Consider the following 15,724-nt stretch of genomic DNA (forward strand, 5'->3'; position numbering starts at 1 on the left):
ATGTGTAGATGAGAGAGGAGATTGTGCGTTTGGGAGTGTGCATGTGTAGATGAGAGAGGAGATTGTGCGTTTGGGAGTGTGTGTATAAGAGAGGAAGCTGTGTGTTTATGGGGATGTATGGAAGTGGGTGTGTATTAGAAAGGTTTTAGTTGTGATAGAGAGCAAAACTGCATGAGAGAGGCTGATGTGTTTATGAGGATAGTTGAAATAGCATTTTATAAAACAAAGTATATTGAAAATCAAGTAATGAGTGGATTGATAACTGACAGTAGTCTCTAATCTCCCCCCACCTGCCACCCCTTCTAAAGCATGAAGTTTAGTGGGGTGTCCAGTTTTGGTCCAAGGAGACGTTGGCCAACCTAAGGACACATAAAAAAAAATGAGAATGAGAATGAGAGGTAAAAAAGGAGCAACTTTTATTAAACCTCTCATGCAGCAAGGTATTGCACAAACCTGTTTCCACAATGTCAGTGTTAATGAGAACAGACCTGCTTCAGTTTTGCAAAAACGTTGCACAATCTAAAAGAGAGCTTTCTGTTTCACGAGAAGAAAAAGCACAACAAAGTTAAAACTAGCATAGTCTGCATTCTGAACTAGCTGCAGTTTCTACATTTCTCTGCCTCTTGCTGGCATCTCTCCAGCAGTACATAATGTATTGCTGTTTCTTCTGCAGCAGTAGCATAACCCAAACAAAATACTGGCATAATCCTTTATTGTACTGGCATCTTTCAGAGTGCTTTTGAGATATTCAGCAAAGGATATTATCTGCTGTAAATACTCATAGACAGTCATGAACTTCCATTTCCTGATGATGCAAACCAAGTTGTACTGTCATTGCGCTGTACAATGAATCATTTCTGATAGTCATGGGGATTCTCAGCCAGATATCACACTTGAATCTTTTGAAATTAAGGGCAGAATTTCTTGCAATTCTATACTGTGCTATTATATTATACAATACTATTAACTCTGTCACAACATAGAAGCCCAAGACTGCAGCAGTTTGGCTTATGTATATAGCAACAAGTTTATCTTTTTTTAGCAGGCGAGAGGCAGAGAGTTCCAACATGGAGATCTTATGTGGTCAGCTGTAAAGGCGCTTGGCATAATCTTCCAGAAGATTTGGATGAGGGGATCTTGGACTCGATGGCACCCAACACTTTCTTAGGGGAAGGGGAGGGAAAATGGAACTTGATTGGCATTACTATAATGATCCTAGTTTTAAGGACATTTTTTCCACTACTGTGCGAGTCCGATGGCACTCTGAGTATTAGCAATGACATATGATTAGGCCAATCAACACTATGATGCATCCCAAAGTGACAATTTACATAAATAGCAACCTCATTTGTTGTTGGTATGCAATCTCATTTACACGACTGCGGCTTTATTAGTATTGGTTTGAACAATGAAGGTATATCATTGCAGTAAGCTACAATATTGCAAAGCTCATTTTTGAGAGTATGCCACTGGGACACTTTTCTATGAGACGGCTACTTAAATAGAATACTTTAATTGTTTTATTTGAACATAATTCTAGGTAAAAGAAAATTATATATGAAAGACAAAATTTGTTAGTTTACATATTATGCACAGATATAAGTCTTTTGCATAGATTGTTTTAATTGTTTATCTCGGTGCATCCTGCATTGATTTTAAAAGAGCTCCTTTTATCTGTATTATTCTTGATGTTACAGACCAAAAGTTTATTTTCTGTTGTGCCAACAATAATCCCAGCCCTCTCTGTATATTATTTTTTAATTCTGTCAAATCCATACCTATTTTCTGGAAAAATAAAAAATTATGATAAAATAGCAAAACAATACAAGAGCTGCCATTCAGAGCTCACACACTTCTCTATACACACTGTAGATGGCATTGTAGCACCTTCAAACTGTGTTCACTTGACTAAACTATGTTCTGCGGTGTTTACTTGATAAATGCAGGGAATAAAACCAGAAGCCAACAAGTATGCTTGCCCTCAAGCCACCAATTTTACTAAGTTGGTGGTTCACTACTTTGTTTCATAGTCATGCCCTAAATGAATCTTTCCTGGACCTGGCAAAAGCATAAATCATTCTAGGGGAAAAAAGAGATTTTATTCACTGTGCAGATCATTTTGTAGCCCAGGTCTCACTTCAGCTTGAATGATTGTGTTACCCCAGTATAAACACAGGACTAGGAAGAAATAGAAATATAATCAGGCTGATCTTGAGCAAACTAAATGTTTATTGCTATAATTGAGAATGCAAAAAGACAAGGACTACTGATATTAGTAGAACTGCTTAGTTATTGAATAAAATGTTTTATTATTTTATTTTTGTTTGAAAAATGCACCCTATGTGAAATTTCTTTTTAGCTCCATGCATTGAAATGCTCTTAGAAATGCAATGTAATTTCCAAAGCAGTTTTGTATAAAACGATATTTCAAGGTGTCCGTCCAATGAGATGAGTCCTTCTGGAGGATGCAGTGCAGAGATTGTCTTCAGAGCTTTCGTGTCATGTTTGCTCAGTGCATGAGTCAAAGAGAGCTTCTGCTAGACTCAGCAATTCCTGAGCTGACCTTTTACAGCTGAGGAAAACAGAACTGTGCCCCTGCTTCTTCAGAAAGTATCATAGGAAACAAGGATCCAGTTCTGAACCGCCGAAAGGGCAAAGTTTAATATCCACTACTTAGGTTGTTCTATTGTGGCCAAGGCTCATGTTATAAACAAAAATTCAAACTGGTGAGAAAACATGTCAAAGTACTCTCCTGGAGGGAATATTTATATGCAATAACACGGTCTGATTTTCAGAAAGTGCTTTATGGGATGGCATGAATACTTTTCAAATAGGTCACTATTTACTGTGTTCCACCCTCACATTACATTTTCCCCCTTCAAATTCTCTGCCTCTTTTCCCATTCCCAACTCCAGTTCCTGGATCAAGGAGGTGTAGTTCCCCCCACAAGAATCCCCCCCTAGTTGAAATTCAGTCTTAACCTTATGACTTAACTTCTATTAAAGTCCACAATTTCACAAAACCTTGATGATGTTTAATGGGTTGCAATATCACATTTCCATCCATCTCTAATTTTTTTCTCTGCCTGAGGTGATCTCCACTTTGTAGTTCCTCTCCTCTTCCTTCTCCTGCTTGGACTTTACTCTTTAGCATTGTTTTATTGCTAGTTTTTCCTCCACAAGCCCCCTTTTGCTTCCCATTACATGATTTCTTATTATATTACTTGTGCGTTTAGACTTTTCCTCTTGGACAACGCTGAGAGGACAATTTTTAAATACCTTGTGTGACTGCAACTATTCAGGAGCTTTTAAAATGCATATTTAATCAAATTTTCAAAAGGAAACAACCCACCCTGCGTTTGTGGAATGAATCTGTACCTTACTCAGCTGAAAATCCTTTTTGCGGCATGAGACAAAAATTACCTTGTCCTGAGTATCTCCAGACATTTTTCCATTTACACAGTTCAGGAATGCTGCTGAATTGAGGCTCTTGAGAATGCAAACCAATCATGATCATCTTAGCAAGGTAAAAAAAAAACATTTTTAGTCTTCCATGAAAGAATTAGATTGAGAAGATTAATGCAGCTAAAAGCCTGAAAAAACATAAGTGAAGAAAACAGGATTAAGAATTAATCTTTGTCAAATATATGCATTCAGAATGTGCAGTGAATGTTTAAGATTGAATGAAGATGTTCTGCCGGTCTCTGAGATTTATATATGTCAAGCAACTCTTGCCTGTATATCCCACTTAAAACATGAATATTATCTAAAGAAAACTTAATGAACTCTGATGATAGGATTATATACTGTGGGCCAGATTTTAGTAGCTACGCGCAGGCGTAGATTTGTGCGTGCAACCCAGCACACACAAATCTACGCCCGATTTTGTAACATGGGTGCACAGCCGCGCGCATGTTATAAAATCCGGTGTCAGCACGCGCAAGGGGGTGCACACCGAGCCCTAGGGGAGCCCCGATGACTTTCCCTGCTCCCTCCAAGGCCGCTCCGAAATTGGAGCAGCCTCGGAGGGAACTTTCCTTCCGCCCCCCCCCCCCTCACCTTCCTCTCCCTTCCCCTACCTAACCCGCCCCCCAGCCCTACCTAAAACCCCCCTAACCTTTGTTGTTCAAGTTGCATCTGCCCCGACCCACCCCGGACCACCCCCGCCCCACACCTTTTTTCAAGCCCCAGGACATACGCGCATCCCAAGGCTTATGCGCGTCGCGGGGCATATGCAAAATAGGCTCGGCGCCTGTAACCCCCCTGCACGTGTAAATCCAGCTGGATTTACGTGTGCAGGGCTTTTAAAATCTGCCCCTGTATGAATGTTGAATTAGAAAATATTTTCCTTCCTTCTGCATTCATCCTTTGCACTGAAGAGATGTTCACAAACCTGTCACAGAAGTTTTGAGTGCATAATCTACCTTTAGGCTACAACAGAGAACCAGAGAGTCTTATTTTATTTGTTTTTTTTCTTTTTTTGGGGGGTGGGAAGGGTGTTGGTGGGAGTTGCCTCCTGCTCCTTTGCACTTACAGGCTCAGTTGGAACCGGGGCTGCCATCTAGCACCATGAGCCTTCTTTCACAAGGATTTTTGTCACCTATGTTAAATACCTTCCCTACTTTCTTTAGTCCAGTCATTTCATCAACACCCCTTGGCCAGGGACATGCACCAGGGTTCCTTCCATAATGCTGCATTCATGGGCTCTAAAGCAGGTGAGTACTATGATGACTATTCACTACTCCCCTCTCATAGCCTCATCAAAGGCTATGAACCCTGCTGCTGCAGCATCCCTGGGGCGTGGAAGACTCAGTTCTATCAAACATTTGTCTTATCTAAACATGATTTCCTGCTTACTATTTCTGTATTACAACACTGATTACACTTTAAATCTCAGTTATTTTCCCTGCTCCAAATTTCTCTATCAGGCTATTGTTCAAATGTGTTAAAATCAAGAAAAAAGAAAGGGAACGTCCTATGTTATACTTTGTCGACAGCATCAAGGACTATCCATCCAATTTCTTTGGTGCACAAACAAGCTGCATTGAAGCAGCTTTGTAGTTGCTGGTGCATGAACTCAGTTGGTCAGTCCAGCAGACCTTTCAACTATTGAGGTCCCTGTTGATGTAGCAACAGTTTTCCTCCATTCTTCTCCATCTCTTTACATCCTTGTGCAATCAGTAATCACTAGGAAGCTGATGTACTAAAGTGTGATAGATTTTCAATATTTGTGATTCTCCATGTATTATTTTTCTACCAGGACATATATACAAATAAACTAGCTAGAAAAATATCATATATACTTGTGTAATGGGAAATTTCGCAAAAACAATTCTCCTCACTCTGGTGTAGATTTTATTTTTTTGCAAAACCAGCTTTGTGAACACCATGTCAGAAAATGTTTTAGTACGTGCTTAATTATTGAGATGCTTTGCATAAGTTAGCATTGCAACACCTTATTAACTTTACATTCTAATAACATTTTGGAAATGTAAAATTATCATTTAAATGTTACTGTTTGCAAAGTCCAAACACCTCAGAAATGGGGAGATTTACTAAACTTCGATAGTGTATCATGGGAGAGGCCAAATATCATGTGGGGTGCGGGGGGGGGGGGGGCAATCCCCAAATCTTGCCCTATTGTGTGTTAGTAGTAAGGTCAGGTTGACACCATTATGAAAAAGTGTTGATGGGCTCGGAGCTAGGGGGTGCTTTGAGTCCCCACTGACTACTGATGACATCTTTTCAAGGTACAGGGCAGGGTTCGGGTGAAGGAGGAGGGGCTCCACCTACCCCCCCCAACCACCAACCACCAGGGTCATTTTTTTCGGTTGCAGGGTAGAGAATGGGGGTAACTATTAGACACTAGAGATATAACAATATTTAGATGGGGGAAGCTAGGGAAGGGATGGGGATTAAAGGGAGGCCTCAGCCAAAGGTTTGTTTTTTTTTTGTGGCTTTAGGTGTAGGGGAAGAGAGCAAGCAATCACTGCATATTTTCCCTTATTTTAGTTTTTATTTGTTTGTCTTTTGGGGGCCAGAGCCACCTTAGAAGGTGGCAGGTGAGTAGGCAGGAGTCTCCAAAGCCTCTCGGAGTGGTTTTATATTTATTTGGGAGGGGGTGTGATTTTCAGGCATCTTGACCGTTTAATTTTCAATCAGGGACTCGCATTAGTGTCCTGAAGCTCCCTTGGGAAAATATCACAACTCCTTCACACACGCTAAAATAACAGGGCTGACTTTTGTCTAAGTCAGAAGTGTTAGTTTATTAACATAGGATTGCCTATGCATAAGCTGCTTTGCATGCATCAGGCAATGTTATGCATGCAAATGTATGCAAAGCAGCTTATTTCCATAGGTAAAGGCAATATTGAAGTCTATCACATGATAGTGTCATAATATGGTGCTTTTGTGCAATAAACAGCATTTAACATATGTTACATGCTGTTTAACTTGTGATATCACTTTATCATGGCTTAGTAAATCTAGGTGAAAGTTTGCTTTGCAGAGAAAAGGAAAAATATTGTGCAGTTACTGCACTAATGCAAAAAATGTTCACTATGCAGATTTTTCCATGTAGGGACAGTAAATTTCAAACTGGCACTCAGGCGTACATTGGCATATGAATATCGGCCTGTGCCCAGGGACGCAGCCATTTTCTAACATACACGTGCATATGCACGCACGTTATAAAATACCTTGCTGCGTGCACATGTTCACCAAATTTTAAGTGGGCATGCACCTGTGCTTGAAAATTCCACTTCTACTGCATAAATTGAAGGATTTTTAAAGGGGCTCGCACCAACGCTATTCCCAGTTTTGCCAGATAAGAGATAGGTCCTCTAAACCACCTAGTTTAATAGCCTTCACTCCTCCCGGTTACCCCTGACCATTAAAACGCCAGAGATCTGCCTATTTTTCTTAGTTTTTTAAACTTATATAGCTGAAGTAAAGTTAAACAACAGGGGACCTTGGCACACACCGGATCATGTAAGTATTTACGCACACATCTCAGCTTCTCACGCAAAAATGTCCATGCCCCGCCCCTTTTTGAAAACTTTCAAGATGTGCGAGCTGCGGGAGATACGAGCGTATCCTGGCAGCTTTTAAAATCCACTTAGCACGCACGAACCCAACATATTTCCACATCCCCTAATTAATACGCACGTCGGGCTTTTAAAATTCACCGTTAAGTGTACTTTGTGAAATTTAGCTTACTTTTTACTTTAGTACATCTGCCTCCTTGTTACTAAAAATATTAACATGTTTGAGGGATTTTCCCTAATGATTCATCTTATGGTCTTGTTCTATGATTAGGTTTCTTTTCTTGACCTAATACATTTCATTTCTTATAGTTTTATACTTTTTGCAATACAAAATGAATGTCATCTTATAGAAACCTACACTGTTTAAAAAAAATTCATGAGTTGGTTCTTCAACTGTTTCTTCCAACATCTTGATACTATTAGAATAATTTTTAAATCCATATTTCTTTCTCAAAAAGTCACAGCAGATTTCAAATAAGAAAATACTTTAGTTTTTGTGTTAGCACACAAATGACTAGACAAAAACATTGCAACAATCTGCCAAGACCTGGCATTCAATAAATTTAAATATACAGTGGCACCCAAGCCAGGTCCTGGTTGTTGCAAATGATATTGACACAAGGCAATAAAAATGTGCATTCGGGAGAAATAAAAAAAGGAAAAGAGAAGAAATTTCCTATTTCATTTCAGGTTGCTTTCAAAACCCAACGATTTAAATTCCAACAAATTTTTGCCAGAACTCTTTCTGTTTTGAAAATTGGGACTCACAACTCGGCCTCCAGACTGGGCTCAAGCATTGGGCCTGGACCCAGAGTTGAGTCTAGGCCTAGGCCCCAGCTTCAGGAATAGGCCTCGAAGCCTGGATCTTGTGTAGGGTCTAGGATGATCTACAGTGGCCTAGGACTATGCAAGGCCGAGGCTTTAGCCTGGATCTAGGCCTTATCATCAAATCCCCCCTATACTGTATAAGTGGGGGCCAGGGAAAATCCTGGCTCCAGAATTTTTCTGAGTGGGAGGAATGAGTGGTGAGGATGGGAGGCCTCGGAAGGCCCCGTTTCCTTTTTTTTTTCCATTTTTTATTATTTAATTTTTTTAAAATTAAATAAATGAAAGAAAATGCAGCCACGCACATTTCATAAAATCTGGGGTCGGTGCAAGCGACGGGGTGCACATTTGTGCACCTTGCGCAAGCCGAGCCCTAGGGGAGCCCCACTGGCTTTCCCCATTCCGCTCCCCCACCTTCCCCTCCCTAAGCTGCCCCCCAGCCCTATCTAAACCCCCCTCACCTTTGTTTAATAACTTGCACCTGCCTCTGGGCAGGTGTAGGTTGCACGCGCCGGCCAAGTGCCGGTGCACGATCCCCCGGCACAGCCACTGTTCCAGAGGTCTCGGTCCCGCCCCGCCCCCACCCCGCCCCTTTCACAAAGCCCCGGGACATGCGTGCGTCCCCGGGTCTATGCAAAATAGGCTCAGCGCACGCGTAACCCTTTGAAAATCTGGCCCTATGTGTGTATTTTCTCTTTTCCATGCATCATGTGTAAAAATGGAGCGGTCTTGGGGCATCCCAGTAGGGGGCCAACACTTACACACGTAAGTTGCTATTTTAAAAGACACATGCATACATTTACCAAGTTAATTGTGAATTTTTACACCTGTGAATTATCTGATGTGAGTGATATTAAATGCGTTTATTGTGTAGTACTGACTGGGTGGGAGGCCTGGGTGAAATGGGAAGTGTTCAGGCTGAAGAACAAGGAAGGTTTTGATGATCTAGAGAAGGATTGAGCAGTCTGGTGCATTACTTGGTAAACTAGCTATGCTTTAAAATTGAGCATCTGACATGTGTAAATGAGACTTTGCATTTAAAATATATGCACATATATTTTTAAAATAGGTAGTAAAAGTATTCTTCAATGCATTGATTTATGTGGTTTCAGTGCAATGCATGTATTTTCATATAAGCGTACATAGATGCATATGTTGCAGGGTAAAGACATACATGGGATAGATTTTCAAAGGGTTACACGTATAACCCCCGAAAAGCTGCCCCAAGCCGCCCCTGCGTGCACCGAGCCTACCTTGCATAGGCTCGGCAGCGCGCACAAGCCCCGGGATGCGTGTATGTCCCAGGGCTTGCAAAAAGGGGCAGGGCGTGGGCAGTCCTGGGCGGTCCTGGGGGTGGGCTGGGGGCGTGGCCTGAGCCTCCAGGCACAGTGGCCATTTGCCGCTGTGCCCAGGATTGCGGGCCGGCCGTCAGCCGACAGGCATAACTTCTTCAACAAAGGTATGGGGGGGCTTTAGATAGGGCTGGGGGGCGGGTTAGGGAAGGGAGGGGAAGGTGCGGGGGGGAGGAAGGAAAGTTCCCTCCGAGGCCTCTCCGATTTCGGAGCAGCCTCAGAGGGAACGGAGGCAGACTGCGCGGCTCGGCGCACGCAAGTTGCACAATTGTGCACCCCCTTGCGTGCGCCAACCCTGGATTTTATAACAGGTGCGCGGCTGCACACGCATGTTATAAAATCGGGCGTAGATTTGTTCGCGCCGGGTTGCGTAAACAAATCTGCGCCCGTGCGCAGGTTTTAAAATCTGCCCCATAAATTATAAAATGCATTCATATCATACACACATGTTATAAGATACTGATGTAGGTCTACTTGTGACCATACATGCATATATGTCGCCGCACACATTTGTTTGAAAGTTATCCTCCCTATTTAAATGTAAGGATTAGTGAAATGTCCACTAAACTTTTTTCAAATCTTGTAACAAAAACAAGGTTTTTGCCTACTAATATTTTGGAACTGTGTAAGTTAAATAATATTGGCTATTATGGGATCTATTTTTGCATATTTTTTAATGCATTCTGAGGGAGTCTACAGGAAACTCCCTCAGAACACTTTAAAGGACCAGCCACAGCTATCTGACCCAGTCCTCCCCCGCAAGGGATTCTGGGTGAAGGGAGGATCCCCGCTCCACAGTATAAGAAGTCAGGGACCAAAAGGGTTGAAGAGGCCCCAGAAAGCAGGCAGGAAGCCAGCGTATGCCAAGACCATTTCCATTTGAGTTTGATTGGGACCAATTCTGCAAGATGAACAGTTTTCTTTGGGTTGTGTTTTGTGCTGTAAATAAAATTGTATATAAGGAAACAGCCAGAGTCTGCCTCCTTTACCCCATTGGCTGTTTCCCTGGGCCATGACCGCCCCAACTTACCACATGCATAGTATTTTTAAGTTGGGATTTTATTGCGTGTGTCATAAATTTAACAAACACAAAATTCATTGTGCATGCCGACTTCAATTTTTCATTTTTGTTTGTTATCCTTATCCTTGAATTCAGATCTGAATTCAGATCTAAATTCAGTTTTCCCCAAAAGGAACCTTATTCTCATTTTTAGCTGACTCTAAATTATTTTGCAATTTTTATTTCTATGCAGAATCTTGTTTGCTTTGTATTGACTGGATGAAGAGATCTGTTGAATATATCTTGTAAGCATGTCCTAAAATCTATTTTTACCTAAACTAGTAAAGAGAGGCCATATGCACTTTGTTTCCCAGAGTTTGTTTTCACATCTTAAAGGATAACACAGCTGCCATGTTTTGTTATTCTCATGGGTAGTACTCTTTCACATTCAGAAATCAATTCCAACTTTTCCTATTACTAGAAAAACAAAGTTCTACTATAAATATTTTCTCTCTGGCTTCCCCTTGTATCTTTTATTCTGCAGTATATATCTTCTCTGCTGGTGATTTTCTTTTCTATGTGTGTATAAACGCATATCCCTCTTTGCTGCTCTGAGTGTTTAATCTTGCTTCCAATAACACCACTCACTACACCCAATTGCCAGCTCGCTCCATGTGCTCACAGGTGCTGGACAGTCAAAGTGCAGTTCACATAAATCAAAACACTTCCTCACCCACCAGGGGGAAAAAAAAGTTATCTATTTCACATCAGTGTATTTAGACCAATATAGCTTACAATTTATAAAATGCAACACCTGGAACCATCATAGAGCAGTATAAATGTACAGAAATATGAAATACTATGGGGTCAATTGTTTTCACATTGGTTCAGGGCTATATTGTGTTTATTTTGTAAGCAGCAGTAGTTTAATATAAATTGATCTTGGGAAGTCAATTTTTCACATTGAGTATGGATATTTTTAGACTTCTATTCCAAATACCACCAAACAAACTTAATGTTGTCGTTGCCTGAGTTTTCTTGCTCTACCCTTTTATTTTCCTTTCTTCTGTAGGATTTCTGGTCAAAAAAGACCCCAGCAGTTTAACCACAATTGCTTAGGACTCTGGTTTATCTCCACAGAGCAACAGTTTAATGAATAATATGGCAATAAAAGAAATTCAGATAGGAATCCAACACTTCCTCTTTCTGTGATTTTTATTAAAAGGAGAAACAGCCCAAGCTATGATGCAATGGCAAGTTGCTCTGTCTCATAATCAGAGATAGGCCCTAATATATTTTTCCTTTTACATTAAAAGAATATGTAAGCAATCAGTGCTTTATTCTTTCATTACAAGTTACCTTTCATTATATCCTTAAATTTGTTACCATACATTTTGTCCAATCATGGACCAAACCTGCAATCTACACCCAATCATTTATTTATTTATTTTTAACTTTTATATACCGACATTCCTGTATAAAATACAAATCACACCGGTTTACAATAAAACATAACTTCGCCTGTGAGCGTTACATAGAACAATCAACAAATTATACTAAAAAGCATACATTACCTTTGTCAGAAATGTAAAACAATTATAAAGAAGAAATTGTTAACAAGGGATAAAAGATAACAAGGGGAATATTTAAAACTAGGGGATGCACGAAGGGGTGCACAAAGGGGAATGCCCCTTTGTCGCGCGGCGCCTGCTGGCTTGGCGCTTTTAACGGATCAGTTCCGTGAGCGATGACGTCGGGGGAGGGGCGGGTCCCTCAGACCTTTTATTCTTTTCCAATTCATCATCTCTTCCCAGTTTCAGCGCTGCTTCTTTTCTTTTTTCAATTTTTTTTGTCTTTTTTACCTCAGATGTAATCAGGTGTTTTCCAGATAGTGGCCAGCTCTCCCCCTCAGCAGCGCCTGCTGGCTTGGCGCTTTTAACGGATCAGTTCTGTGAGCGATGACGTCGGGGGAGGGGCGGGTACCTCAGACCTTTTATTCTTTTCCAATTCATCATCTCTTCCCAGTTTCAGCGCTGCTTCTTTTCTTTTTTCAATTTTTTTTGTCTTTTTTACCTCAGATGTAATCAGGTGTTTTCCAGATAGTGGCCAGCTCTCCCCCTCAGCAGCGCCTGCTGGCTTGGCGCTTTTAACGGATCAGTTCCGTGAGCAATGATGTCGGGGGAGGGGCGGGTCCCTCAGACCTTTTATTCATATGTTACCCTGTCTACCTATGCTCCAATGCTAAAGCAACACCTCTTTATCCCCCATCTTAGGTTTCATTAGCCATTTCATGCTTAAGGAGATGTGTCCTTGGGACCTCCAGCTTAGAGAGATACCTCATGGTAATGCAATACCTCGTGATGTTTTTCATTGTAGCAAACAGCAAGCACTGCAATTTTCGCTCCAGAAGCAGATCTAAAATGACCTTGATTTTTTTATTTCAACACATTTCACCATCAGATCATAAGACTTTAGCAATATATAGAAAAACAGCTAACTGGCTGTGCTAAGCAATAATCTTATATATTCCACTGTATCGTGTTCTGCATAGCTGAATTAGATGGAGACCCCCAAGACCCACAAAGCAAGGGTATTTCTACTCTAATTCCACATTTCCATATACTGATTGCTCACTTCTGTTAATCTATATTCTTTCTTAGCCAGAAACAAACAATAGAGATTTATTATTGTAAGTGCCCATTGGTTCTTTAGTAGGTGCATATACTTCATAAAGAGGACATATTGGAATTGGCTAGAGTATGGAATGGGATGATACCTTTCCCTGAGCATCACCCACAGAATGTGCTTCATTGGTACATTCCAGGTTCTTGGATACTGCCTCATATGGAGTTCAAAGAGTTGAAGAGAGAGAGAAGTCCATTATAAATGGTAACAAGGTGTTGATGTGTGTGTTGGACAGGAGTTGACACACAAGATCTATGGATTTTGTAGCTCCAAGTCTATTATGGAAGATCTGTAGTTGGGAAAGTGAATCAGAAGCTTTTAATTCCATTTTTACTCTTCATTTTTAAATTTTATATTCTTGATTTGTACAAGTTTTTCAGAACAGGGTCTGGAAACCACACAGGACCTTACTGGAGGTTTTTCTGAGACAGATGGAATTTTACACAAACTAATTCAGTTCTTCTACCAGGTGCCATCCAAGTGCAAAAAATCATTTTTGAGGAGACAGTGCCATTCAAAGACTTATACCAAGTGAATACTAGAAGCAGCACATCTTCAGATACACAAAGGAAGACAGAAAAAAAGCAAAGTAGATCATCACCTTTGGAGAATAGGTGCCAGGCATTATCCTAGAAGAGTAGGGGAACTCTAGGACTATTTATATAGATAATAGGGATGTGCAGAAATACAAAATTTGTTTCAATATTTGTTTCGTTTTCAGGTTATTTTTCCCCATGAATTTCATTTCATTTAATATTTAATTTGTTTCTTTCATTTAAAAAAAAAAAAAAAGAATCAAACATTTAAAAAGAATAAGAAGGGGGAAAAAAGGAAACAGGGCCTCCCAAGGCCTCCCTTCCCACTACCCATCCCTCCCACCCAGAAAAATGCCAGGACCAGGATCACCCCCAGCCCCCACTTACTTGATCCAGTGGGGATCTGCCTGGTGAGGCCTAGGCTCAGGCTGAAGCCTCAGCCTTGTGTAGGCTGAGGCCATGGTAGGTCATCACAACTACAGTCTAGGCTCTATGCAAGGCTGAAACTTGGAGGCCTGGTCATGAAGCATCTGCCTATGGCTGACACCAGGGCCTAAGCTGGATGCTAGGGTCTTGACAGCTGCTTAGGCCAAAGTTCAGACCCAAGCCAAATATAAGGGCCTGGTCTGGAGACCGAGTCCCAATGCCTGGGCCATAGCCTAGACCAGAGCCCAGCCCCTGGAGGCAGGATTCTGATGCCTGGCCTCATTCTAGGTCAGGACCTGGGCCTAGGCCCGACACCTTGGCCTGGCCTGGAAGCCAGTTTCCAATGCTAGGCCCTTGACCAAGATCCAGGCCTGATGCTGGACCTGGCCTGGAAGCTGGGTCATAATGCCTGGGCCTTGGACTAGGGTAAGACCCACACATAGAGACCAGGCCTCAGATGTCCACTTCTTAGGTCTTCTGTCTTCATTCTTCTTGTTGGTAATGATGCCATCCACTGGGGTTGTGCTGAAGTAAATAAACTCCAGAGCATCATCCTCAGAGGAGGGTACCATTTTGCTGTGTAGCATTGCTGTACAGTATTGTTCTACAGCAAAATGGCATCATGTGCCACATGACTCCAGCGGATGGTGTCATCACTATTAAAGACTTTATTTTAGTAAATTTGTTTCTTTGTTGGATCTCCAATCACTGTGTGAGAGTGGGCATGTGAGACTGATTTCAAATCCCAAGCCTGGGAGGGCAGAATTGCTGCGGCAGCCTCAGGACCCTTTTCTTTTCAGCGCAGGTACTGAAGCCTTACTGCGAACGTTCAGGGAGCAGGAGAAAGCTACCCCGGGGGAGGGGAGCTCTCCACCACCTCTTTCGCCACGTCCTGCTGCCCCTGGGGGGGCGACTTGCAGGCAGTGCAGATCTAGGACTCGGATAAGTCTTCTTCCTCGTTCTCTTCCGATTTTGTTTTGTTGCTGCATAAAGCCTTCAAAGCACGAAAAGCAGCAAAGAGCCAGGATACTAAGGTACCCCGTGAGGTCCCGCCGTTGCTGGGGGCTGGGATGCCTCCATCACCACAGGACAACTCAGAGTTCTGCCCTGATAATTGATGTAAGCCATCGTCCCATTGTCGGAGAGAATCCGCACTGATCTCCCCTCTACTAAGGGAAGGAGAGCCTGTAGCGCCAACCGAACTGCTCTGGTCTCCAACCAAATGATCGACCAAGAAGACTCCGACCTCATCCACTGACCTTGCACTGCTGTTCCTCGACAAACCGCTCCCCATCCGGAGAGGCTGGCATTGGTGGTTACCACTATCCAGGAGGGAATTTCCAAATCCACACCCCGTCGTAATCTGGACACAGCCACCAAAGAAGACTGGACCATGTAGAGGCTTTGAAGAGAGTTGTTGTTCTCCCTTGTTTGAAACACACTTAGGAACTCAGTGGGGGACATTGGATCCCAATAGCTCTGTAGTGGTCCCCTTATCAATGCAGGGACATGGGAGGGGAGCTACATTTTATTATTTAAAAAATAGTAATAATCTGAAAACATGTTATTTAGTCTAGAATATTGCCAGCTATTCAATAATTATATCAAATGTCTTAGGGAGGAAGGAGTTACTGATGTTGCAGGTGGGGCTGACTGATCTTGCAGAGGTGGTCTGGTCTTCATGGCAGAGCTCGGGGTATAAGAAGCCAAGAAGGGTGCTGGATAAAAGTTCACATAGTCCATGAATCCGAAATCTTAATCAATTCTTCTTTTATTTTTACATGCGGCAACTCCACTGTTAATTTGAATTTTAGAGTGGGTCCCCCAACACGGACCCATGTTTCTCAGAGGCTGC

This window comes from Rhinatrema bivittatum, chromosome 9, assembly GCF_901001135.1.
Source record: "Rhinatrema bivittatum chromosome 9, aRhiBiv1.1, whole genome shotgun sequence".
Lineage (NCBI taxonomy): Eukaryota > Metazoa > Chordata > Amphibia > Gymnophiona > Rhinatrematidae > Rhinatrema > Rhinatrema bivittatum.